This window comes from Macaca thibetana, chromosome 17 (assembly GCF_024542745.1).
Source record: "Macaca thibetana thibetana isolate TM-01 chromosome 17, ASM2454274v1, whole genome shotgun sequence".
Taxonomy (NCBI): domain Eukaryota; kingdom Metazoa; phylum Chordata; class Mammalia; order Primates; family Cercopithecidae; genus Macaca; species Macaca thibetana.
In genome coordinates this window covers 69873968-69900702 of record NC_065594.1, presented here as the reverse complement: position 1 = coordinate 69900702, position 26735 = coordinate 69873968, and the positions used below count along the sequence as shown (strand labels likewise).

Here is a 26735-nt window from a genome sequence, read left to right as displayed (position 1 = left end):
AACATAGGTGGAGAAAGGACATCCTATTTCATTCATGTAGAAGAATGAAACTGGATCTTCATCTCTCAACTTATGCAAAAGTCAACTCAAGGTGGATCAAGGACGTAAATCTAAGACCTGAAATCATAAAAAAACATCTAGAAGATCACATTGGAAAAACACATCTAGATATTGGCTTAGGCAAAGACTTCATGACAAAGAACCCAAAAGCAAATGCAACAAAAACGAAGATGAATGGGTGGGACCTAATCAAACTAAAAAGATTCTTCACAGCCAAAGAAACAATCAGCAGAGTAAACAGAGTGGGAGAAAGTCTTCACGATTTATACTTCTGGCAAAGGACTAATATCCAGAGTCTATATGAACTCCAACAAATTATCAAGAAAAACAAACAAAAACAAGCAATCTCATCAAAAATTTGGCTAAGGACATCAATAGACAATTCTCAAAATAAGATATAAAAATAGGCCCAGAAACGTATGAAAAAATGCTCAGCATAACTAAAAATCAGAGAAATGCAAATCAAAACCACAATGCAATACTACCTTACTTCTGAAAAGGTTGCCACAACAACAACAAAAAAATAATAGATGTTGGCATGGCTATGGTGAAAAGGGAACACTTTCATATTTTACACTGTGAAAAATGAACACTTTTCCACTGTTGGTGGGAATGTAAACAAGTCTAACTACCATGGAAAACAGTGTGGAGACTCCTTAAAGAACTGAAAGTAAAACTACCATTTGATTCAGTAATCCCATTACTGGGTATCTGCTCAGAGGAAAATAAATCATTATACAAAAAAGATACTTGCATACTCATGTTTATAGCAGCACAATTCTCAATTGCAAATATATGGAACCAGCCCAAATGCACATCAATCAATGAGCGGATAAAGAATATTTATAAATATATATTTATAAAAAATACATATATTCACCATGGATTACCACTCAGCCATAAAAATGAATGAATGAAATGATGGGATTCACAGTAACCTGTATGCAACTGAAGACCATTATTCTGTGACGTAACTCAGGAGTGGAAAACCAAACATTATAAGGTCTTTCTTACAAGTGGGAGCTAATCCATGAGGGCGCAAAGGCATAAGAATGATACAAAGGACTGGCCAGGCTTGGTGGCTCACACTTGTAATCCCAGCTCTTGGGGAGGCCAAGGTGGGCGGATCACGAGGTCAGGAGATCAAGACCATCCTGGCTAATACGGTGAAACCCTGTCTCTACTGAAAATACAAAAACAAAATTACCTGGGCGTGGTGGCGGGAGCCTGTAGTCCCAGCTGGTCGGGAGGTTGAGGCGGGAGAATGGCGTGAACCCAGGAAGGGGAGCTTGCAGTGAGTCGAGATCACGCCACTGCACTCCAGCCTCGGGGAGAGAGGGAGACCCTGTCTCAACAACAAAAAATAGAATGACAAAATGGACTTTGGGGGCTCGGAGGAAAGGGTGGGAGGGGGATGAGAGAGAAAAGACTACAGGTGATGGGTGCACCAAAATGTCAAAAATCACCACTAAAGAATTTAGTCATGTACAAAAATCAGAATAAGAAGAAAAAAACTTAAATAAATAAAAAAACTCCATAATAAGGAATGTTAATTCTTAATTGAAAACCACTGACCTAGACTCTACTGTATTCAAATGAAAGACATTTAACAGTTACCAATATGTTAAAGGTTACTGAAATTATGACTGATAACACTATACTTTTTTGCCTAATAAACATCAGGCAAAACAGGACAGAATTTTGATGAATACAAATATATCAGAACAGTGAGAGCATTGATACATTACTAGGAGCCTTATACAGTCTCTAAAATATTTATATTAATAATTTATTTATACCTATTTAATCTAGGAAGGGCCAAGTATTTCATTTGACTTGACAACATTTCCCATAAAACTTACAATATATCAAATAACCCTAATCATTTCTAGCACCTCTGTCATTACAAGGTGAAAGAGCAAATCCTTTGTGATTTTCCACGGACTCTCTGGAAAATCTCAAAGACAGTTTTATGTGGAAAATATATCTTTAATTTAGGACTTGCTTTGAGGAAGAGAAAAATGTTAAAAGTTGTTGGAAAGTTTGAGCATTTGATTAAGTAGAATCGTGGGTTGTGAGAAACAATACTTGGCTACCTATTTAATCAAAGTGACAAAAAATGATATCAAAAGTCAACATAGCAAACCACTTCTCACTTGACAGCAGGAGAAGTTCCTCAGCATAAATAGTGAAAATTTTTGTAAGGTATTTTTTAAAGTATCTGGAAATATCCCTAAGGGCATACAACAAATGAAGAAATATTTATTCAAGAAAATCTATGAAAACTCATTAAGAATTGTGAGTCTGCAGTATCTGACTGCGTGCCCTCCAACCTTCCCCCAGCTGTGTGAGATGAAAACTCCACTTTGGACTGGTACAGCCAAGAACACAGGGCTCCCTTTCTCCCTGCAGGTCCCAAGAAGAAGGCCATTCTCCAAAGACAGGCAAGACAGCATTTCTCATGCTTCCCCCAGCTACCTATTGTGGAGGCTAAGTTCCTAGTGAGTGTGGCCAAGAGGCAGAGACTACTCTTCCACTGAGCTCCTGCTCCTGAGATGTGGTGTTGGGGGTCTAACCCATGCCTCTGAGAATTCTGGGGTCCTGATTGCCTTTACTGTGACTCATTGCTGTGAGAGGCAAGTCAAGTAGACCTAGTGCGGCTGCCTTCCCTATCCACTGACAGCTCAGTTCCTAAAGGGGGAGTGTCTTCAGACAGAAGCACACCATCGTCCTCACCCACAGCAAAGACACTGTGGCTCAGAGAATTTGCCCTGGGGGAAGCAGGTCACAGTACAAAACTTCCATCCCTCCCCTCAAAATTGACTTTACTTGCAACAGTGCCCGGAGGTGTTCAAGCCTATGAAAGCTCTTGAACCAGTGAAAGTTGTGATGAAGGGAAATTGGGAAGAATTGGTAAGTTTGTTTAAAACAGAGTCTGAAATGTAAGCTGGTTAATTTGCCAAAGATTAACAGGGAGAGAGATGGCTGGAAAAGTCCTCCTGTGGTCAGAACAAATCTAAAATACTGACTTCAGGAATTCTCCCTTCGAAGTGCTGGTATTTGATTAGATTAGTCTGTGGGGCAGGTTATGTCCCAAGTCATTATTGAAAACATCAAAGCGATCACCTTGCAATTAGTGGAACTTAACACCTATGAATGGTCAGGAAAAGTGACGGTCAAAATAACAAACAGACAAACAGGGCTGGCAGGAACTTTGTAGGTAAGTAGGATAAGCAGGTAGGGGTGAGAAGACACCATGATCAGGTTGTCTGTTCACCCTGGCCTGCTAATTTAGCAGGAAATGTTCTTCTCTGTGGCACCATATTGATTGCTGAAGCTTTAAGTCAATCCAAAATTTAAGAGACTATGGGGAGGAAAGAAAATCCACTAATGTTCAGTCAAACCAAGTCATTGGGTAAGTTATTAGTAATAGTGAGCACTCGGTAGCAACTGACAATTTGTACATCTAGGAGCTGTCAAATTCACATGCCAAGAGCTAAAGATAATAGAGCAATCGGAAAGAGACTCAAACCTTTATGTTTAAATGCCCTCAGGGACATTAAAGAAAAAAAAGAAATAAAAATATAAGGATATAGAACATTATGGCTAGACTCTAACAGATACTAAAATGTAAGAATTAGCAATAATATAAATAGAAGCTAGATTTGGTAAAGAGTCAAACATAATTTCTATAAAATAAAATTTACAGTTACTATAATAAAAGAATAACCTGAAATGAGTAAGTTATACAATAGTAAAGAAAAGTTAATCAATTGTTTTAAAAATAATAACAATAACAAACCAAAAATTGGAACATGAACTGGGAAAAGATTATAATCTATAATACATAAAGTTTAATAAAAACATAATATAGAAAATGGTACAAAAAAGTGACAACTCAAGAAAATAAAAGCACAATGTCAATAAATATGTGAAATTATACGAAACATTAAAACTAATTTCTCAATTACTATATTTCCATTTCTCAATTACTATATTAAAGAAGAATTAAAATCATTGCTTATAAACACTGGTCTAGATTTAGGAAAATTAACCATGTATAACCTTTGATTGAAAGATGATTGTGGTCACTTTTGGGGAATAATTTGGCATTGTTATCAGAAAAACAAAACTGTCAAATATTTAAAGTGGTTTATTCTGAGCTAATATGAGTAAATATGGCTCGGGGAACAGTCTCAAGCAGTCCTGAGAAAGTGTATCTGAGTTATCCAGGGTATGGTTTGGCTTTATACCTTTTAGCTAAAACCATTGAGTCAATACATTTTAGGTAAGTCATAAGTCAATACATGGAAGATGTAAATTGGTGTAGCCTAAAGAGGCAGAATACCTTGAAGTAGGGTGATTCACAAGTCATAGGTGGATTCAAAGAGTTTCTGATTGATTGGCAGTTGGTTGAAAGAGTTAAGCTTTGCCTAAATACTTCAAGTAAACACTTGAGTTATGATAAGGGGAGGTTGTGGAGGCCAAGGTTCTCATAAGGTAGACGAAGCCTCCAGGTAGCAGCCTTTAGAGAGAATCAATGATAAATGTCTCTTTTCAGACCTTAAAGGTTAGACTCTTTTAATCTGTAGTAGATCTGGGAAAGACATATACCTACAAAGGGAAGGCCTGCTGCATTAATGGAGATTCTCTACAGATGCAAATTTTCCCCACAAGAGATGGTTTTGCAGGGCCATTTCAAAATCTGTCAAATTTATTTTGAGGTAAAATATTTTTATTTCCTTCAAGGTCTGCTATCTTGCATGTGATGCTATACCGGATTCAAGTTGGAATTTGGTAACTTATTGTCACAGAGACTATTTTGTCAGTCTTATACTCTCTATTTCAATGTTAACGCTGACCAGTTATGCCTGAACTCCAAAAAGGAGAGGATATAATGAGAAATGTCCAACCCTCCTTCCATCATGGCCAACAATCCAGGTTTTTAGGTTTCTCTGGGGTCCTCCTGGCCAAGAGGAGATTTCATTCAGTTGGCTGGGGGGCTTAGGATTTTATTTTTGGTTTACAGCATTATATACTGACATTTTATGTGTGTGTCTGCCCTGACATATCTGCTTCTGGGAATGTATTTAATAAAATTATCTTAAAGTGTGTAAAAATATACACAGAGGTTATGATGACAAAAACATTAAATGATCTAAATTTTCACCCATAGAACAATTTCATGTAAGTACTTTTTAGAATATAACTTCCCAATAATATTTACAAAACTGGAGTTTTGCAATGTATTTTGACCTATAATTTAGCTGCTTTTCTCTAAATGTATACTTATTAAACAAGAAAATAAATGGGTTTTACTGTGATTCTTTTGCATCAGGGAGCCACACAATGCATCTCAACTAGAAAACATTTAATTATAGTAATAATAAAATTATTAGTTTCATGTTAAATTATCACATACACTTTGACAACCTTAAATATTAATGTAGTAAACAATGTTTTATCTACTATGGCAAAAAAATTAAAGCGTTCATTTTAAGATATCTGGGTCTAATCATAAAACCCAGAGAAGTCAACTCTAAACCTGGAGAAGCCTTTAGAGTCCTGAAAACTGAAATATTTTTTAGCTAAAATAAAAGACATATTTTAAGAATGCAGAAGTCAAATTGAAAGATTCAGTGTAACGTAAAGTCTAGTATGAAGATATTTTAAAATATTTTCTGATTTTTTCTGTTTCTTGATGGTTACTGCATTCAGATGACTAGATTATAAAGACTGACTTGCCTTAGACAATAGACATTTAAAAAGGAAAAACTATCCCTTTTGTTTTTTTTGGAGGGATAGCAAGGCTGAGGGAAACACAAGGCATGATATTTATCTGATAGATACAATGCAACCTAAACTTTACAAATCTGCTCATATTTCTCTAGGTATGTGGAGCTAGAAAATCATAAGGAGAACTATAAAGACTTCAATATTGGTAGATTCCTGGGTGGGTTGAAATTTAAGCAATTCACCCAGTAGTTTAGGAGTTTTGAGAGTGTAGAGGAGACTTGAGCCCACATTATAGGTAAAAAGAATTCCAGGGAGATAAAATGTGTAAAATACACAGTGGATAGTATGTTACGTATGTTACATGCTTTAGACACTCAGTAAGTTTCCTGCAAACCAATGAGATCTTGGAGCAGCCTATTCATCCTTGGTGCTCAAATACCAACTGAAGTATTCAGAAACACTGACATATCGATATAAGCTAAATAAATTGAAAGAGATCTTGTTTCATACAATGAGTTAGTAACCTGCCTATAACTATAGTTGAGAACGCGGCAAAAAAAAATGGCCATATATGGTGTTGGCATCACATAGGCAGACAACAAACAAAACCACATCATTCAACCTTCTCTCCACACCACCAAGTGCCTCAAGGCTGAATAATATTTTAAGACAGTAATTGGACAGATGGTTCTCATTAAATTCTCTGAAAATTATTTTTTAACTTAACTGAGTAAGAAAAAAACAATGTATCCATTAGAAGATACTTCATAAGGACTAAAAGTGATAATAGTTTATAATTTGTGATGGTAATTGAGAGGTAAAGAAAATAACATTTGTAAAAGTCAATTTTTTTTCCAGAAAGCAGACGATAGATTGATAGATTGATGCATACATAGATACATGATAGATAGATACATAGATAGATAGATGATAGATAGGATGGATGGAGATAAATACATACATACACATATACATACATAAACAGATAAATGATAGATAGATAGAGAGAGAGAGAGAAAGAGATAAGAGGGAGGGAGGGAGGGAGAGAGCAAGAGAGAGACAGCGAGGAGGGAGGGAGAGAGGAAGAGAGAGAGAGTGAGAGGGAGAGATAACGAGAGAGAAAGAAGAGAGAGAGAGAGAGAGGCAGAGAGAAGGAAAACAAACCATCGTCTTTTCTTTCTGTATTAAGGATATTTTCTTGTATCCTACTGCTGACAGTTCCACTACTTTTCCCATAAGAAATTTGCTTTGATTGCTTTGTAAGGTAAATGGACTAGTTTCCCACATGCAAGATTTGCTTATTCTTCTTAACTAATTCAGAGTTAATGATCCCCCTAAATAGTTCAAACTTGTTCAGGGACCATCTGCCAAACCTAAAGAGACATTTCTTCCTGGGAATGAAAAGATGTCTGTATTTATGTTCTTGTATTTATGCCTTTGGATACATGTTGCATGGGAGGTTAGTAAGAATAAACTTTGGTCATATTTTACAGTTCAAGGGATCCAGTATTTTTCTGATGATAGTAATTATTGTCACCATTTCAGAGCACATTTTATTAGGTCCTATACTAACAATTCTACGAGAAAGTATTAGAGCTTATTTTCAAGAAGAACAAATTGTATTTAACAGAGATTACATCACTTTCTTAAGCCCACCCAGCTAATAGGTGGTGTCGATAGAATCAACGTTGAGAGGGTGCTCACAGTCACTATACAACACCATTTACGTGTACTCTCAAACTCCTGGCCTCAAGTAATTCTCCTGCCTCAGCCTCCTCAGTTGCTGGAATTAAAAGTATGAGCCACCATGCCTTTAATACATTCAGACAATATAATATAGCTCTATATAGTACAATGGATGGTCTTCTGTGCTGAAAATAATCTGTAAGGGAGTAACAGCAGAAGAAACACTGGTTGAGACTATGACAATAATCAGAATTCAGACAACTGTTAATAGACCATTGTGGTGGTAGTGAAAAAGTAGTGAGACAGTCAGATTTTTGTGTATTTTTAAATAGAATATACTAATGAATTGGGAATGGGATGTGAGAGAAATATAGCAATGAAGGATAGTTATAATAGTCATAGCTGAATCACCAGATAAAGTTTTTATGGACTGAGCTGGGAATACTTTGGAAGGAGCAGGTCTGGGGTCAGAAGAGAGGACAGCAAAGGGCAGGAGTTAGTCTTGGGCATGGTAAAGCTGAGATGCTTATTGTGCTCTTTGGTTTTGCTTTGACTTTGTTCAGGAAAATAAATTTGAAAAAGAAATTAGGATTCATACCAATGTTGGATGATTTGGGAATCCAGGTACATTGATCAGGGAAATCATTACCGAAGGTCAGGGAAATCATAGCTAGAGGTGAAGCAGACACCAAAGCACTGAAGCCCGTAGTTCTCAAGTGTTCTCTGGAAATTTTCAAATCTTAAGACTGACTGACAAACTTCATATTGTCTCAGTATGTAGCAATGAATCAGGTGATTCTCAAGTTCTCATGTATCGGGCTGTGACTCTCATGCCTACCCACACGTCTGGCTGCTACTTCCATTAGAGAATAATGGTGTTCCTTTCCTTTTGCTATCCAGATACTGAAACCTTCCCCCTGACAGTCCTAACAAGAACCATAGAGGGCAGTAGACACCAGGATATGCTCTTAGTTGTTCCTCACCATGCAGAAGGGACCTCCAAAGGGGGTACTGGGCATGCCAGATCGGGAAAAATATAATCCAATATAAATTCGTGATCAAAATATCTAGTAAGCAATCAGATAGAGAAGTTTGTTTCTGGGAATGAATGAGCAGTAGCATCATAGATGGTTTCCTAGGGCTGCCATAACAAAGTACTACAGACTAGATGGCTTGAAACAAACAAACAAACCAACAAACACAACTTCCTCATAGTTCTAGAAGCTAAAAGTCCACGATCATCATCTCATCGTGGTCATGTTCCTTCTGAAAGTATGGGCAGAATCCTTCCTTGTCTCTTTGTAGCTTCTTGTGGTGGCCATCAATCCTTGCTTCTCCTTGTCTGACAGCTGCATCATTCCAATCTCTGCTTCTGTCATTGCATGCTACTCTTCCTGTGTGTCTCTCTCTTTACATGACATTTTTCTCATTTATAAGGGCATTGGTCATGTTAGATTAAGACCCGCCGTAATGGCAGCATCTTAACTCGAATTAAGTTGATTAATCAAGTTAATCAAGTCTGGAAAGGGACTGTAAAGACCCTATTTCCAAATAAAATAACATTCGCTGGCACGGTGGGTTAAGACTTCAACTCATTTGGAGAGGGAGAGAGCACACTTCAACCCATAACACTGGTCTTCAAAGTTCTGAGACTGGACAAAAAATAAATAAATAAAAATAAGTGAATTTAGGTAAGAAAGAGGAGAGCTCCTAAAATTCCCATCTGACACATAGAAGAAGAGATCAGAAAGATTAGCCAATGAGATTAATAAAATGTGGTCATTGAGATAGAAGGGTTTATAATTTTTTTTAAAAATTGTTGCTGTAACAAATCACCACAACTTAATGGCTGAAATAACACAAATAAAAATTTGGAAAAGTCAATGAATGATAGAAAAAATGAACAACCCTTTAAACAGAGAAAATGTTTGAATGTTGGTACTTTATTTGAATAGCACATAATTGCTTCTGAGCTAGGAATAGCACTGGGTAGTCACAAGAGGATGGAAAAATCCAAACAAGAGCTAAAACAGGAACTATGCAAAAATAAATCCACAGGATAACAGAAAACCCAAAATAAGAGAGAGTAAATGGCCAAAATCTCAGTCAAGGTGACATGTCCATAACTCTTCTGGGCAAGCCCAAATAAGGAGGAAAGGGGATAGCAATGAGGGGCATCCTTGAAATCCTCCGTTGTTCCAGAATATCGAATGATTATTTCACCCTCTAATTAAAGAAACACCCATAAAATGAGAAACCCAAACTGTGGTGTGTGACTCGTTCTCATGAGCATGCCTGCACTTCTCTCTTCAGTGTGTACTTTTGTTTTGCAGTAACAGTCCTTGCCTTTTACTTCATTTTGACTTATCCCTGAATTCTTTCTTGCAAATATATCAAGGGTCTGGGAATCAGCTGGGGCTGAGGTCTCACCAGCATCCTGAGACCCTGCTGAGTCTCTGACAATATTTCTACAAGTACACATGTTTTCATATGGGTTGATGAACATTTAGTTTTAAAAATGTATTTATTTTTCTATAGTTGACTGTTCATCCTGGCTTTAATAAATCCAAAAGTTCTTGTCTTTTTGGAAAAAATAGAATTTTAAAAATGTACTGCTACCTCTATTAATCAGTGTTCTTCAGAGAATCAGAACCAATAGAGTGTGTGTGTGTGTGTAGGGTAAGAGAGAGAGAGATTTATTATAAGGAATTGGCTCAAATGATTTTGAAGGTCGAGAAGTCCCAAGATCAATAGTCAGCAGGCTAGAGACTCAGGAGAGCCAATGGTGTGGTTCAAAATCTGACATACTCAAGACCCACAAAGAGCCCATGTATCAGCTTGAATCAAAAGGTATGAAAAAGGTGGATGTTCCTGCTCAGTCAGGAGGATTTTCCTCTTATTTACAGGAGAGTCAGCTTTTTTGTTCTATTCAAGGTTTCAACTGGTTGGATGAAGGCTACCTCAGTAGTGACAGCAATCTGCTCTGCTCAGTCTGGCAATTCAAATGTTAATCTCATCCAAAACATCCTCCCAGACAAACCCGGAATAAGGTTTAACCCAGTACCTGGGCACCCTGTGACACAACCTCGTTGATACATAAAATTAACCATTGCAGTCTATACCAAAAATATTCTTTGTGAACTCAGTAAGTGCCATGCACTATTCTAGAAATTGAAAATAAATTACAGCAGAGAAAACAACCGAACAAAAAATTCTGCTTTGCTGTAGTTTACATTCTATGGAGGAAGATTGATTTTGTGTACAAAGTAGGCATGTATGTATTTATACAATAGGGTCTATTTAATATGTGTATTTTTTAATAGATTTTAAAATATTGAAGCTAAGTCTGATATTTTTAAGGAGCTATTACAAGACCATATTTATTCCATTTTTAATAAACTTTTATTTCCATGTTTGAACATCATGGTTAAGCCAACTGAAAATTTGACCAAACAAAATTGAAACACATTTAGAACTCTTCAAATGTGCTTTTAAACATTACAAAAACATATGGGCATATTTTGTTTTGATATGCATGTTATTTAAATTATTCTGTAATTGTGATCACAAAACATAAAATTGGAGTTCCTCAATATTTATAAATACATAAGTTGCTGGTTTTGAAGTGAAAACATACATGGCTTTCATATACAAAAATAAAATACAAACTATACTGTTTAGGATTATATCAGTATGTTTTTGTTTTTCACAAATGTAATTATCATGTTTTTAAGGTATCAAATGGTTTTCCATAAACATGTACAAAGAATTTTTAAAGTATTATCTGAAAATCTATTATTTATTCATCACTTCTACTTTGGATTTTTTTGAATATCAAATGAATTTTTACATATTACTATTCCCTAACACTTTAAAGTACTGTAAAATCAAACTATTATGAGCTTCTAAACTCTATCAATGTATATATATCTGTGCATGCAGTTGTGAGCTTAGTGAGAGCTTTTCATATAATGTGTAATTGATGTTAAAAATTGCTTTCTGTCTCTGAACATACTATTAGGATGCAACACAAAAATTGTTACAAAATTTCTCTAAGGATTATTCTGCAATATTTTAGCACTATCTGAGTGATTGAATGCATTAGCAGTCTAGGAATTTCAGCTAGAATCTGCATTAATCCCTAGCAAGCCTGAGTTACACTTACAGTAGAAACCCCGAAGCAGTCTGTGCTTTTAATTACTGCTCCCTTCTTTCTAGATATATAACTCCCCTGGTGATGAGCAACTGAATAAAAATCCATCATTAAGGCACTCAAAGTTTATCATTGTTAGCAGTGACCTTTCCATGAACCTAAGTTTAAGGGCAGGTTAAAGGAAAGGCTGTGTGAGTACAACATTTAAGAAGCTAACTTTATTAGAGTAAACATTAAGATAGTTAACTTGCTTGGTGTAGTAACAATTCTTATTAGGAATCTGGTCAACACAGCAAAATAATTTGTTTTTGTTGTTCTTAAACCGAAGATCTGCAACAAGTACTTTTTATAAATCAGAGCTAATTTTATTTTAAAGACATTTTTAAAATACAGTAATGACAGACCTGAAATTTATTTAGTTAGAAATTAACTTTTTTAAAGGCTTCTTAAAAATTTAATATAAACACTCATATTTTCAAATTCTTTGAAAAATATTTATAAATTTAGACATTCTTGGATTTGGTTGCATGTCCTCACCTCAGTTCTTCTTGATTCATTTTATTTCCAGAATATCTTTGAAATATAACAATCCAGGAATCTCCAAGAATCCCCAAATTATGAGAGTGCAATAGATTTGATATTGCTCAATCAAGACTTAAAGACGTCTAACTTTCTAATGCATCATTTAAGTCAAATATTTTTCATTGACTTCCATTCTTCTGTACCATCAGCACTCTCATACTATTGCCCATATTGTGCACAATGATATTTCAATCTTCTTAAAAATGCCTCTAGTTCAGGAAGCCTCAACTGCTATGAGCAATAAGTCTAACAATTAGTTGATATTCATCAGTTTATTTCAATGTTTGTCAAGGTTTCTGGTGCCTAAAACACACTAAAATTTTGTCAACATGTATGTAATGCCAACTGAGCTCATAATATTTAGGAGAGAAAATAAGACAAAAATGACTTCCAGTTTCTTCTCCATAAAAGTATAAAGTATATTTCTAATATTTTTCTTTTTGGGTCCCAAAACATCACTGAGACACTTTCATAATGCCATGATTTCATTTCGCTTTCCCATTTTGTTTTCACAGCTTTCTCCTTTGGTGTTCTAAACTTTCTATGTTGAATCTTGTCAAACTTCCATGACATTTTATGTGATCTTTTTTCGTAATAATCAAGATACTTCTGTTTCTAATAGAAGAGATTTATACAGCACCCCGTACACAAGTAACTCCATCTTAGAAAAAGGCTCCATCTTACATGTCAATAGGCACCATGCCAACAGAGACAAGATGCTTTACCTAATCAATAAAGACTGCATCCAACCAGATAAGGACATAACCAAGCACACTCTTCCACTATCAGCCCTCACCAGAAGATTCTGTGGCCATAAAGAGAGCAGGACTTCTTCAGCTCTAAACATACATTTTACTAGACAACGTCTTGCTGTCACTTGTGATAAGCACCTGGCAACCCCAGCCTAAGGCTCTGCTACAACATCAAAGACATTTCCTTGCAAGTCGCTGATGCTCATGGTCTGTACAGGGCCAAGGTAGGACATTGTTTTTGTCCATGCTGCTTTCCATGAACTGATTCATTAACGCTTTTTCCTAACCCTTTTCTCTGGATATTAAATGTTAGTATACTTTGTTTGCTGTGGATTGTTTAATTTATAATATTTTTATATTAACTATGTATACTATTGTATATGGATTACAATATTGACTGATTTGTGGAATTGCTTGAGCCTGTGTGCTCACAGCTCCGACTATTGTGAACAGGATGAACTAAGAAGAACTACATCCTTGCAAACCCCATGAGGCTTGCTTTTAGGATTGAAATTGCATCAATAATAGTGTGACATTGTGGAAAGACACAAGCCTGCCTGGACCTGGTTATCTCTGACTTTGTGCTGCTCATGGTAAGAAAGTTAAATCAAACACACTTTAAGAAAACAAAAGGGAAGAGGGAATTGAATGGCTTAGGTCATTGAGCCACTGAACCACCAGAGTAGGGTTGACCATAGTGACAACTGCAGTGAGGGACTTGAACATTGTACACTATCTTTACACCTTGTTTTCACACATCTCAGATGTCAGAATCATTTTCTTAGTAGAATTTCTCCACAAGTCAGGAGATATGACTGCGTGATATACTGTAGGTTTCTTCTTTAAAGAGAACTTCGGAGGACTTACCAAAGTATAGATTAGAGAGGGGACTAATCTTAGTCTATGTCTCCCACATATTTGCTACAAACATTGAAACATATAATTTAAGTTTATATTGATAAAGAGATTATGGTACTAGCAAGTAATTGTAATAACTAAGTTTTGGCTTTATCTTGTCTTAAAAAAATCACCCTTATGAGAGTAATATATTTACTTTGCTTGCTTAAGGCCTTTATTACCTTACAGCAAAATAAAGCAAAAGTTTGACATGTACTCCTGCCTAAATTATTTGCAAAACAATTTTAGCTTTCTTTTTTTATTTTTTTAACACAAAGCAAACCAACATATTATGATCACATTCTTTTTTTCTTCAACATAACCACCAGTGTCACTTTACTTTAGATCCTTAAAGCTATCTTGTGTGAGTGTGGTAAGAAGTAGGGCCAAGTGTGACTACTGACCGTAATGATGGAGTTTGATCCCCTTAGCAGATACGTCAATTTTTTTTTAAATTTTTTTAATCATGGGACCAAGAAAAGGATATATTGCTCTGACTAGATAACTTTTGTAAATGGATATCTGATTTATATGAATGTGTAAAATTACTTTTTACCTCTTACATGTCATAATTATCAGTGAAAATATAATTATATTGACAAATAAATAATTTCTATGTTTTAAAAAATAATATATTTTGAATATTATATTTTTTAGACAAGCTACAAAGGCAGAGATAACATTTCAAAATATATTACATAAATCTATGTAGTTAACACTTTTCTTTTTTAAATGGATATATAATAGTTGCACATATTTTTGAGGTATGTGTAATATTTTGATATTTGTATAATATAAAATGTATAATAATCAGGCTAATTGGGACATAAAAATTAGATGAAATAAGTTACAAAATGAAAAAATGTTATACGGCCCATACATAACTTCTCTTGTGTGAAAACATTGGTATGAAAAATGATTTAGAGTGCTAACATTCCTCAACAAAAGGGATTATTGGTGGTATCTATTATCCTATCAAGTCCTTCAATACTTTCAATCTTTTTGTCAATGTAGTCTTTATTGTTAATATAAGTGAAGCATATTTTGTGTTCTATAGTATTTTCTGAATTAATTAAAATTCCCCTGAGTGAAGGTCATATTTTATAAGTCTCTAATATCTACAATAGTACCTAGCACAGAGTATCACAACTATATACTGAATTTGAATCTATTATTACTTTTTCTTACTATATTTTTATAGAGGGCAGAAGGATGTCTTAAAATATACTTCAAATTAACATAATTAGATAAAAGGTAATAATGATCATTTTCACAACCACGTAATACACATCTCAGTGAGAAGTATTAAAGGTGAAATAACTTTAAATACTGTATTTTTTAAGTCCTTAGTGATCTTTAGACTGAGATAGTAACTAGAAGCCTCTACAAAGAACTATTTTTATGTTGCATTGTTCAAGGCTGAGACTCTAGGACAAGTAATGAGTCAGATGTTTTACAAAATGCTAGGCAGCACCAAAAAGATGTGTGTCTACTATAGAATGTGCAGAACATCCTTATTTATCATATATTAAAAAGTCTGCATTTCTGCCTTGTGATTTATTTATTAAGCTGTTTCTTCCAATGTGAATAATGCAGCACTTAAAGGATGCACATTTCTTCAAGTTACCAGAGGAGTACTTCTCTTGATAACTGAAGTGCTCGTTGAAACATTTAGTAACATTTTACAAGTTTTGAATATCTTTCAGGAAAGTCACCTTCCCCAACTATTTTTTAAATTCACTTTATTGATATGTTTCCATTTAACTTTAGCATTCATCTAGCTTCCATGATTATTTTCTTGAAATAATATTCAAAATTTTCTCAGATCCAGAGGCAAGACTTACACCAAATAAGTTCCCTATCAACAAGGGAGCAGCAGAGGAGATTACAGAATGGTGTAGTATAATTTTACTCATCTTAATCATTTCATTCACCCAATGTACATATATTAACTACTTTTTATGAATGAGGACTAGATAGACCTTGGTGATAAAGAAAAATATTAAAGTGTGGTTCTGAATTGTAAGATGCATATGCTTTACTGAAATAAATAGTTAAGCAAATAGTGATTATAAAACAATGCTAGGTGTACAATGGGGTTGTTGCTGATCACAGAAAGAAGAGAATATTCTGGTCAAAAGAACAATGCAACCATATTTGAAGATTAGTTTCAGTGACATACATCACCATCAAAGTAAAGGTCTGAAGCATTACTGGCCAAGGAATCATTTTAAAAGCCTGAACCATAATCAGTCTAATATAACATGTAATCAGAAAAGAATATTGACAGGACATAACCTGTTAATGAATAAGATCTCACCGAAATGGCTGCCTTCAGAAAGCTACTATGAAATTTGATATGATACAAGACAGCACTGGTTAATAAAAGAATTTGTCATATTTTGGTGCAGGTACATGCTCAGAGAGGGAATTTTTATGCAGTACGATTCAACTTTTTGTGGATTTTATCTGGAGATTCTGCATGTTATAGTATATCAGGTGTCAGTGGAAATCCCATCATTGTTGCCTGGAAAATTAGAGAACTGAAAATGGGGAATCAGTGGTTGCTGCAAAAAGAGGAAAAACTTGTGAAAATGGAAAATTGGAGAAAAAAAAAAAGATGGCAAATTATCTCTACTATAGCTCTATCTGACCCTTGAACTATGCATGTGTGGAATAGATTTAAGAAAAAAAATTCAGCAAAAAATTATATATCTAAAATGAGACAGTGGATGGGGCCAATAAACAGGTTTGATTTGTGTCCAGTGAAGATAGTTGAATGCTAAACAGAAACAACTCTCAAGGGAGAAAAATGACATAATCTTCTGTCTTTCCAAGTTTCTATTCATAATTCTGAAGACTCCATCTAAAATTACTTTATATAAGAAAAACTGGGAACATGGGAAACATTCTCAAAAGGAAAAAAATGACACCAATAACAAGATAGCCTCAATATTGTAAATAGCAGACATCAATGTTAAAATAGCAGCTATAACTACCATAAAAAAAGATCACCACAATATGCTCATAATTAAGGAAAGATAGGAATTCTTCATATATCTACATATTATAAGGAGAAGCAAATGTAAAATGTAACTTAGATGTGAAAAGTACAATCTCTGAAATAGTAAACTCGCTAGATGAACATAAACCTTAATGGAGATGACAAGGGAAAGAGAAAGTGACCTTGAAGGAAGAGCAATAAGTGAAAAACAACCACCACCATCACCACCACACACACACACACACAGACACACACACACACACACACAAATATAAATGGAAATGAACAGAGCCATAGAATCAGTTAGATAATATTAGAGTCTGAAATCTGTGTAATTGGAATTCAGAATGAACGAAAAGAACTGGAGAGAAGAAAAAATATATATGAATACACATATGCACACACACATACACACACACGTACATATACCATATCATTTGAAGATGCAACTCTTGAAGTTTACCCACACTCTTTTAGATACATTTTCAGACTCACATCATAAAATTTGCTCAATTTTGGGGTTTGTTTTCCATTTTAGGTTTAAAAAAACTGTTTCTCCCACTCTCATTGTATATGTATATAATACATATATATATAATACATATATATATAATACAATGAAATGAAATGAAATCATGAAATGAAATATATGTGTATACACATATATATGCATACACACAGCAGGTTTACTACTGTTAATCAATTAAAAAAATACACCTTACAAGAGAAGCATGAGCATAAAATGTGGATCAATTTTATGATTACATGCTCCACTTGCCATTTTCTTACTTTAAATAGCCCTCTCCTTACCATTGATGCATAACTATTGAGCATCCACTCCCACCATCACCTTGTATTATGGTCTTAAAAGGCAACTCAGAAGCTGATGCTCTGATTAGGTAATGTCATGTGGAATAATCATTTTCAACATGATGGTATCCATTATTTATCTTTGTTTTTTAAAAACAATAGTATAATTTCCTCAAACTTAAAAAACTTAAAATAGTTCCACATTAATTGATCAATCTTAATTATCATTTACCACTATTGATGATACTGTTTGACAACTTGAATGAGATACTAAGTGCCATAACTAGCTCATTGCAAAAGTTCATTTTTTTCTTTTAAATACATCATTAATCAGTAAATTTACACCCAAAAGTTTTGAATCCATCTATTATCCTGACTTTAGCCAGCTTTTACAGTACGTTTGCAAAGTTGGGTCTTTCTTGTTCTAGTTCTATCTTTGCTTCTAAATATACTTGCTGTTTCCTTCTACAAATAAGCAGTTTTTATAAAGGTAAATTTTAAACTTATAATAAATCTTGGAGTGTTGCTAGAAAACAGAGTAATATGGAACAGATCGAATAAGAGAGAAAGAGAGTTTGTAAACAAACTGAAAAGTCTTTCCCAGAAGTAGCTCTGATGAATGAAAATCGACAGAACTTTTTAAAGCTGCAGTGGCAGAATCAATACTGAGAGTTGTCAGAAAACCATTCAGCATGGATATGTCTAGATTTGAAGGCATCAGCACAGACTACTTTATGCCTTATTAGGGGAATTTAAAATGAATTCAATGATTCTAGTTTTGGAAGGATAAATAGCTCTTTCTGTAATCCACGTGTCTGGCAAATTTATAGACTTAGGATGCTAAAGGAAGGAATATAAGATGAAACACTCACTACAGATATTAGACAGAAAAGAAAACACATCAAGAATTGAGTTGTATTTTGGACTGATAGATTATCTCTCTATGGGAATCATACTAGTGAGTGAGAGGAAGTTGTTGTAAAAGATTCTTAAAACTGTTGACAATTTGGGAAACCTAGAATATAAATTACATTATTAAAATGAAGGAATCTACAAGAAAGTACCCAAAGGAGTATATTATCACAATCAATGAAATTATATAAATTAAAATATAAATCAGGATTCCAACTTTTGCCTAAGAAGTAGTGTAGTGTAATGATTAATATTCAGTGTCAACTTGATTGGACTGAGGAATGCAAAGTATGGTTATGTCTGTGAGGGTGTTGCCAAAGGAGATTAACATTTGAATCAGTGGACTGGGAAAGGCAAAACCACCATCAGTCTCGGTGAGCGCCATCTAATCAGCTGCCAGCGTGGCTAGAAAAAAACAAGCAGAAAGAAGTTGGAAGGATTTGACTTGCTGAGTCTTCTGGCTTCCATCTTTCTCCCATACTGTATGCTCCCTGCCCTCAAACATTAGACTCTGAGTTTTTCAGCTTTTGGATTCTTGGACTTACACCAGTGGTTTGCCAGAGGTTCTTGGGCCTTCGGCCAGAGACTGAGGGCTGCACTGTCGGCTTCCCTACTTTTGAGGTTTTGGAACTCAAAGTAATCCACCACTGGTTTCTTTGCTACTCGATTTGTAGATGGACTATCAGGGGAGATTATCTTGTTATCATGTATGTCAATTCTCCTTAATAAACTCCCTTTTGTATATACATATATCCTATTAGTTCTGTCCCTCTAGAGAGCCCTGAGTAATGCAAGTATAAAGCTGGAAGGGGTATTATTTCTACAGAAATAACATCAAAGGTACGATGATCTAAAAAAAAAAATTAAAAATAAATAAATAAATAAATAGTAATAGATGCATGTAAGGAGAAATAGACTGGCTCACTGATGGCAGAGGGTAAGGAAAATAATACTGTCATTAAAGTGTTATCTAAATGCCAGGGTTTCAGCACAGAAAGCCAGTCACTGAAATGTTGTTTCTCTCAGCACAGAAAGCCAATCACTAAAATGATGAGTATTAATAGGGAAGCAAGCAAATCAGGTTCTGCACCCAAGGAAATGGGTGTTAAGTCCATTTCACTGATGAACGAAAATTATGGCTTTATTTAGCAAAGAAGAAATGTAACTATGCATGAAAAAAACAGGAACTCAGGTGGGGTAAGGAAGCAATCATGGATGCAGGGCCCAGCATATTATTGCCTGGATGCATGTTTCAGTTCTTTGATACTTTTTAATAGTCCTGAGGGTCCATTTCTCAGGAAAGAACCCAGATAAAACTGGCATAAGTTTCAAGATTTAAGACCAGAAGAGTCAATTTCTATGTTTATCAAAATAAAAACAAAGAGTCTATGGGACATTTGGGTTGGTTTCAGCCCCTTTTTTCTATTTATCCATTCTTCAATCGTGGTGAATCTGTTGTCAATTTTTCTGTCTTCTTCATGCTGAGGAGGGGAATCATGGGAAGCTCCATAGCATGGGTGACTAGTTTTCTTCTGAAAAACAATCTTTCTCTCTCCAGTCCCCCACTTCCACCAAAGGCAGATCATAGCAGGATCAACCTACCTGCAAAGTAAGCTGCAGTCCCATATACTTGGCCTAATTACCCACACAAAATGCAGCAAGACTAATTGTCCACATAGGTTCTCCTAAATTGGCCTTGCTAGACCTCTCACAAAACCATTTCAGTTAAAGCCCTGAGCAAATAACCAGTACCTCCACTTGTGTCCTGTTAGAAAATAGATTCTTATTGAACTTATTCAAAGAAGTTGTATGAATTCAAAATATTCATAAATACAAATAATTTACAAATTCTGGAGAAATTAGGCAGATGGAGAAATGTGCCTCAAATTATGTTTATCATAGTATACTCCATTGTTAAAGGTTATAAATAGCTCAAAAGGAAAAAGTTATATCTCCTTGGACTTCAGGAAACCTAATATCCAAAATAGTTATTCTGAGGTAAAAAAGTCTGGCTTTAGAACTTGAAATTTTGCTCTTGGGAAGATCGACGAATATAAAAGTATTAAGACACTTGAAATCACAAAATAGGATCACAGGTCACAATAAAATAGTCATTCATTTAGCCAAAATGATAAAATTGAAATGTTTACCTTTTGATAGAGAGGAGACTCAGGTTCCCAAACAATAAGACTTAATAAAGACAGTATGAGGCCAAAGGAATCTGTCTCCCCCTCCTCCACTTTTTCCCTGCAGTTCACCTAAAAGGTAAGCAAAAATATTTTCTCTCTTAATAATATTACCAACATCATGTTCAAAAGTGAAAATAAAAATGTTACCTTTGTATGATATATTATTAATGTGAAAGTTATTTTAATAAATTTTATAAGCATGTCTATTTAATTAAAATCAGTTTGATCATAAGGTAAGATATCCGTAAACTTTTTATAAGCTTTTACAATTCTTTATTAAAGAGTAGATCAATACTCCAAGAAAACCCTATCATTATGACACATGAGCCCAGATTCAGGCCTCGCATCAGTGTGCTTTTGATATTAATGTTTAATTCATAGAAAAATTCTGAACTAATCTTAGCCCTCAATCGGTTCTTACAATCTCACATGCCCACCTTTTCTACAATAGTCCTTGGGCCTCAACTGAATAGTTTTAATTTCTGACCCTGTGTCTCAAGAAAACTGTTCATTTTGATTGTCATGTTTTCCCAGGTCTGAAGACAAGGATTCGACTACTGTCAATGCTCAAGATATAGCAGTGACTTTTTCAGACCCAGAAGTCAAAGCCCTGTAACTTACTAGCACAAGGATTAGTTCATAGGATATTTATACTACAGAAAATCCTATCATTCTGTCTATTATATTACAAATTAAAACACTATGATTTAGTGTCCTGTGGTGACTGCCTGCAGCACTTCATTGTATTAAAGTGGTTAGATTACTCCTTGCATATGTCTAACTGCTAGCATTTTAGTGACAGAACTGTAACCAAAAGCATCAAAAATTGACAGGTTCTTTGCCCATCTTATCAAAGTAATGATAGAGGTAAGAGGCAGAGAAATTCTAGGCAGACAAGGTTGGGTCCCCAGTGAAACCCTACCTTCAATCCATGCCTGAAACTGAAACATCAAAGTGAGAAATGCTATTCTTGTTTGCCCACTATATCCCTAAATAGTGTACTTTTACCAATTGAATGTTGCCTTTTCCAAAACTACCTACAGCCCACCCACCCCCAACCTGTGCCTCTGAAGACCCCAGACTCATTTGGTAGAGGGGAAGATGGCCAGACTTCAGTGAAATGGCTGGGCTTCAGGGAAGAGATGGCTGGGCTATGGAAGAGACAACCTGACTATGCGGGAAAATGACCAGCCCATCCAGTATCCTCTGCAGCTTGCCTCTCCATGGAGAACCATTTTCATTGCTTAATAAAATTCTCTGCCCTTCAATTGTCTGTGCAACCTCATTCTTCATGGACACCAGACAAGAGCTCAGGAACTCCTGTGTCTGGCTATCCAGAAAGGTCAACACACCAGCCCTTTGTCCTTGCTGGTGGAGGGTGGCCACCCCATGCAATGAGGCAAGTGGCCTACTGACTTTCTAACACACTGCTGTCCATGGATGGTGGAACTAAGAGAGCACTGTAATGCAAAGAGACAAATTGGTTGGGCGTGGTGGCTCATGCCTGTAATCCCATCACTTTGGAAGGTGGAGGCAGGTGAATCATGAGGTCAGGAGATCGAGACCATCCTGGGCAACATGATGAAACCCTGTCTCTACTAAAAACACAAAAATTAGCTGGGCATGGTGACGCATGCCACTCTAAATCTAGCTGCATGTTTAATTATATTAAAAAAGAATGCCAAACTGCCAATGTATTTATTTATTTATTATATTTCTTATTTTACCTTCATCAAGACAAAGAGCCTTAACTATAAGCAATATTAATCAACCAAATTTATCCAATTTTCTATCAGGCTTTAAATAATATCTTATTACTTAAACTTTTTCCACTTTCTATTTTCTTTGTACGTGCATGAATACAGACATATGGAGAAACAGGGTAAAAACTGCATATGACTTACACAGACCATCTATGATATGCTTGAACTTTCTGTTTTGTCCTAAATTTTCTTTCTTTTCTTTTTATTTTTTTCTTTCTTTCTTTTTTTTTTTTTTTTTAAATAAACAACCAGTCATCCAGTCATTTTAGTTTAGGAGAATAATTCACCACACATGATCTTTTCCCATGCAAAACTATAAGTTTTTCTTTATAACCTTCCTTACCAAAAACACATCTTCATATCCGTAACTATGTTTACATCTCTCTTCAATATTTACTGGTTCCTTGCTACCCTGTTTTGTAAATAACCTTTTCTAATACATAATTTGAATTAACTTTTGATAACTTACAAATTAGTAAAATGATTCTTTTTCTCTATAAAAACACATCTTTGGCATATTTTATATACATAATTATATATTAACCAGAATATATAATTCTTATCCTTAGTAACCTCAAATTTTAGTGAAAACCTAGGAATTAAGAAATCCTGAACTGACTATTCAATATTAGCATTTTATTGATGGGAACCATTCCACAATTTTTAGAAACATATTTCCCAATATCATAAACTTCTCTTAATTGTAAATGTCCCAGATATCCAGTGAGCATCTATCATAAAATCCAAAACAGGCCAGGCGCGGTGGCTCACGCCTGTAATTCCAGCACTTTGGGAGGCCGAGGCGGGAGGATCATGAGGTCAGGAGATTGAGACCATCCTGGCTAACATGATGAAACCCCATCTCTACTAAAAATACAAAAAAAATTAGCCAGGCATGGTGGCGGTCACCTGTAGTCCCAGCTACTCAGGAGGCTGAGGCAGGAGAATGGCGTGAACCCAGGAGGCAGAGCTTGCAGCGAGCTGATATCATGCCACTGCACTCCAGTCTGGGTGACAGAGCGAGACTCTGCCTCAAAAAAAAAAAAAAAAAATCCAAAACAAGTTTAAGAACTTATATTACACAAAAAGTTTACCTACAACATTTATCTCACTTACATGTACTCATTTTATTCATTTTTAAGTTCTAGTTACTTTTGAAAACTGTGATACTAGACACAGCTTGTCCTCATTTAAAGTTAGCTATTTCCTTGTTAACCATTTTTTTTAATAGTCAGTGAACATCAAATACTCACCTAGTTAAGAACTTTAACATTAACTACACAGGTATTTTTGGCAATAACGCAGAAGATTCAGCTAACAGCATTAAATTAGTCTCATTTGTCAAAGAAGTGACATACACCAAGGTTAGTTCATTTTGGCTGGGTTTATCATTTTATAATGTTCTATGCCAAACCTTAATACCTCAAAATATCTAGCAGAGACAAATATAAACCCAGACAAAGATGTATGCTGACAATTCTGAAGATAGTTCTATTTATATTTTATCAATAATTTTAAAACCAGATTGTTTATTAAAGGTTTACTTATGTCATGGGGACTTGAAAAATACTTTGGACTCACTTAATTTATGAGTGCTCTTTCATTTGTAAGCCAATTTGGTAGATACAACATTTAACATAATAAATGTACATACATAAATACATACAGAATGTATACACACATAAAAACAAAGATCCAATGGCTTTTATTTCAGAACTGTAGCCATGAGATAGCTGTACAAACTCACCAGTTTACATAGCTACATATTTTTTTTTGCCCCAGTAGGCAACCCAATGAAGGCTGTGAACCAAACTTTTTGGTAAAGCCATTTCCACTTTTTAGTAAAGCCGTTTAATTTTTGATGACCAAACTTCCCCAGACTCTAAAGAACACTGGAGCCAAACAGCACCACAGAAGGATATCACTTGGACCCTAACAAGGAGGCCCAACCATGCTTAGAACAGCAACATAAAAACCTGAATACATAGAAATTCATCTCACTTTTTAATTCAACAGCAAACTCCAAACTCCAAAGAATACTGGGGCCAAACAGCATTACAAAACAAATATCAGTTTAGCAAATTCTAATTTCCCATAACTTATATTCACACCCACCCACACACACACACACACAAAATAACCAAAACACAGTTCAACTTCTGCAGCAACAGACAATCCCCAAGAGTGTCCAAACTGTAACAGTCACGGTGCATTCCTCTCAATATGTTGGGCTTTTTCAACCTTGAAATGGAAATTCCTTCAGAATTTTCCAAATTCAGAGAAGCAGATAGCACTGTGTGGTAGCCACAAAACACACTCACTTGTCTGGACACACACACAACACACAATTACGAACAAGCCCCCAAGTGTCCATACTGAAACAGTCAGAGTGCTTCTCTCTGTCAGTCAGCTGGGCTTGTTAGCCTGCAAGTGGAAATTCCTTTAAAATTTTCCAAACTGAGAGCAGCAGATCTTGTCTGGATGCAAAACACTGCTCAGGAGGGCTTCTGAGGCTCCCAGCCCATGGCAGCTGAGCCACAAGCAACAGGTTTCTGTCAGGGAACCAAAATCTGTTACTGAAACCCAGGGGTTCAGTCTTGGTCCCGCTGCTTGCAGTACAGAAAGCCAATCACTAAGACAGTGATGATTGCCAAGGAAGAAGGCTTTAATCAGGGGCTGCAGTAGAGGAAATGGGATATCAGTCTCAAATCCATCTCTCTGACTGACTAAACTTAGAGGGTTTATATAGCAGGGAAGAAATGTAACTATGTGTGGGAACATAGGCACTCGAGAGGGGTAGGAAGGAATCACGACAAATGCAGGGCCTGGCATCTCACTGTCTGGATGTGATAAGCTGGTGAGTTTTACTTGTTTGATACCTTTTGAGAGTCCTGAGGGTCTTTTCCAGAGGAAAGAACTCAGATAAAACAAGTGCACTTTTCAAGTTTTAAGACTAGAAATGTCGATTTCTATGTTAATTTAAAAATTTTTTTGATGGCCTTAATAGGTCCGTTTCAAAAGAAAAAAAATTTCCATTACAATTTTCAGTTTGTTGCTAAAGACTGACTGTAGCTTAACATGAGAGCTGCAGACATGTTGGAGATTTTGTAGGCACTCTTCTGCTATTCATCATGAAACTCCATAAGGCACACAGAAGTTAGTCTGAGCAATGAGTAAAAGGCAGGATAAGACCACCTACCTGGTACAGGCCTGGAAGAAGGTAGCAGCCGCCACAAGGGAAGAGGCAAAAAGCCTTGACCAAACTCTTTGCTTCTGAAGACAAAAGCCTAAAATAGAAAGTGAAAGGGCAACAAATACGGAGGACAACAAGGTATAGTGTTATTGTTTTTATTTTTTAAAGTATGTAAAGGTAAAAAAAAGATAATAAAATAAAGCCTGGGCGACAGAGTGAGACTCCATCTCAAAAAAAAAAAAAAGGTAATACAAAATGAACTATATAGGTACAAATCCAACAGAATGTGTTCAAGAGCTTCATACTAAAAACTATAATAGGACAATAAAGCAAATTAAAGGAGATTTAAATAAAAGGAGCTATACACCATTGTCATTATGAGAAGCAACACTGTCAATTTTTCCATAAATGATGTAAAGATTTAACACAATTTCCCTAAAATCCTATCAGTATTTTGGCCAAAATCAATAAGTTGGTTCAAAATGTACATGGAAATGAAAATAAACTTGAATAGCCAATATAATTCTGAAAATAAAAAAATGATGTTTCTTGCCCCAGGCTGGTGAGGCCAATACCTGTATCTTTCAAAGTTTTTAGCCATAGCTGCCCAGAAAGTTGTCCAGCCCTGGGAGGACTCCATGTCAGGCAAAGCAAAGGGAGGACTTTGCACATGGATTTGAGGAGTCACCAGGCAGACTGACGCTTCAAGTACAATTCTTTCAGAATATGGTCTATTTCCTGGATTAAGAAATTATGACATATATACACCATGGATGGAATACTGCATGGAATACTATGCAGCCATAAGAAAGAATGAGTACATATCCTTTGCAGGTACATGGATGAAACTGGAAACCATCATTCTCAGTAAACTACCACAAGGACAGAAAACCAAATACCACATGTTCTCACTCATTGGTGGGTGAGAACAATGAGAACACTTGGACACAGGGTGGGGAACATCACACACCAGGGCCTGTCAGGGAGTGGGGGCCTGG

At 35.5% G+C, this 26735-nt stretch overlaps 1 long non-coding RNA gene across 1 annotated transcript; it reads right to left on the bottom strand.

Annotated features, from left to right (window-relative positions):
- Window positions 1–1273: 1273 nt before the first annotated feature.
- On the bottom strand, window positions 1274–25835 carry LOC126940293 (uncharacterized). The gene is made up of 3 exons (XR_007720695.1): window positions 25744–25835; window positions 20743–20850; window positions 1274–1405 (listed from the first exon to the last, which is right to left on the bottom strand). It is a non-coding gene; the product is annotated as an uncharacterized LOC126940293 (long non-coding RNA).
- Window positions 25836–26735: the final 900 nt, after the last annotated feature.